Source organism: Crocuta crocuta, unplaced genomic scaffold, assembly GCF_008692635.1.
Source record: "Crocuta crocuta isolate KB4526 unplaced genomic scaffold, BGI_CrCroc_1.0 scaffold749, whole genome shotgun sequence".
Taxonomy (NCBI): Eukaryota; Metazoa; Chordata; class Mammalia; order Carnivora; family Hyaenidae; genus Crocuta; species Crocuta crocuta.
The window spans coordinates 401,759-403,805 of NW_027528214.1; positions in this window are offsets into that span (position 1 = coordinate 401,759).

The window sequence follows — 2,047 nt, forward strand, 5'->3', positions numbered from 1 at the left end:
GCCCATATGCCAAACTAAATCATATCCAGGAGACCAAATGCCTGCTAAATGCAAGAAATGGTTATTTATAGACCTGTAATTAGTGATTAAAACCCCAGGGAGTATTTTGTTTTCCTTTTAACCTTAAACTCCTCTCAGCTTCTATGTATTCTCATACTAAATGTGATGCTGTACAGCTCAGCCATTTATTAGAAAACAACCTAGTAATTATTGTGGGAAGTGTGTCTAGTTTGCTTCATGTTTTTAGTGGCCAATTATTCTTCAAAATAAGATCAGAGCCTAATCTGCCCTGGTTGACCATCAGAAAACTCAGCAATGTTTCACCATGTAGAAATTAGGAGCTATATTAAAAATAAAAAGCAACTTTCAATTAGTAGTGATATTTCAATAGATTTAAGCTGAAATGGTGTGATTTAAGAAACAAGTGTTCAAATAGGAAAAACAGAACAAGGCTCACTAGGTTATCACAGATTTAATAACTGAGACATGAGCAATGTTGGAGTGAAAGTATGCCTATCTGTTATCAGTTGTTCTGAATATTTAATAAGTCAAGGAGTATATATTTGCTTAATTAAAATTTGCCCAGTATAAACAGGCATTTCACTTCCACCAATGCGAAATAGATACCAGAAAGCAAAACCAAAAAATGATTAAAGATCTCACGCAAGGAATTTCCAATAATTCACGTAGATACTGTGACTTCAAGGAGGGGAGCATAATGCGTCACTGCCTAAGTGTGAGCTGAGCATGGGAACTCTCTTCCAAAGAAATAGCACAGAAGAGGCGACAAGGCAGTAGCTTTGCAGTGGAGCAATCAGACACATATCACCTCAGTCAGGTGAGCAAGGTCAGTACCAACTGTGGTAACTCATAATGACAGTATGAACCCCTACTACGATGTGACAAGCATGACACTTCACCTCTGGATATTACCTCCCAAAACCTAGAACTCCCGTCTAATCATGAAAAAAACACCAAATTCCCCTAGAGGAGCACCCCACAGAACATCTGACCAGTGCTCCTCAAAACCTTTAAGGTCATCAAAAACAATGACAGTCTGAGAAACTGTCATAGTCAAGAGGACCCTAAGGACACATGGCAACTAAAGGTACTGTAGTATCCTGGACATAATTCTGGGACAGAAAGAGCACATTAAGTAAAAACTAAGAAAATCTGAAGGAAGTTTGGACTTTAGTTAAGAGTGTATTGATATTGGGGCACCTGGGTGGTTCAGTCAGTTGAGAGTCTGACTTCAGATCAGGTAATAATCTCTCAGTCTGTGGGTTCGAGCTCCGTGTTGGGGTCTGTGCTGACAGCTCGGAACCTGGATCCTACTTAAGATTCCATGTCTCCTTCTCTCTCTGCCCCTAGCCTGCTCACACTCTATCTCTGTCTTTCAAAAATAAGTAAACATTTTGGGGGCACCGGGGTGGCTTAGTCGGTTAAGCGTCCGACTTTCGCTTAGGTCATGATCTTGCGGTTCGTGGGTTTGAGCCCTGCGTCGGGCTCTGTGCTGACTGCCAGCTCAGAGCCTGGAGCCTGTTTCAGAGTCTGTGTCTCCCTCTCTCTCTGACCCTCCCCTGCTCACACTGTCTCTCTCTCCTAGAAATAAATAAAAATAAAAAAAATAAGTAAACATTTTTAAAAATTAAAAAATAATAATGTATCAATATTGGTTCATTAACTGTAATAAATGTACCATAGTAACACAATACATTAACAATAAAGGAAATGAGTATTTCCAATTTTTTCTGTAAATCTAAAACTCATGTAGGAAATAAAATGTATTTAAAATAATAGTAATAAATGTGAGCACGTGTAGCACCCAGATCTTGGTTTCTAGACCAAAGTCTCCTTGGAAAAAAGGCTGATTCTTGGATTAGGGCAAGAAATAAAACTTGAAGCATCTTGTAATATCAGAAAGAGAGTGGTCACGTGCGTGCGCGCGCGCGCGCGCGCGCGCACACACACACACACACACACACAACCAACTAATAGTGCTCCTAACAGCTGAAGCTGAAAAACTTAATCATTTAGCTTTTACCAC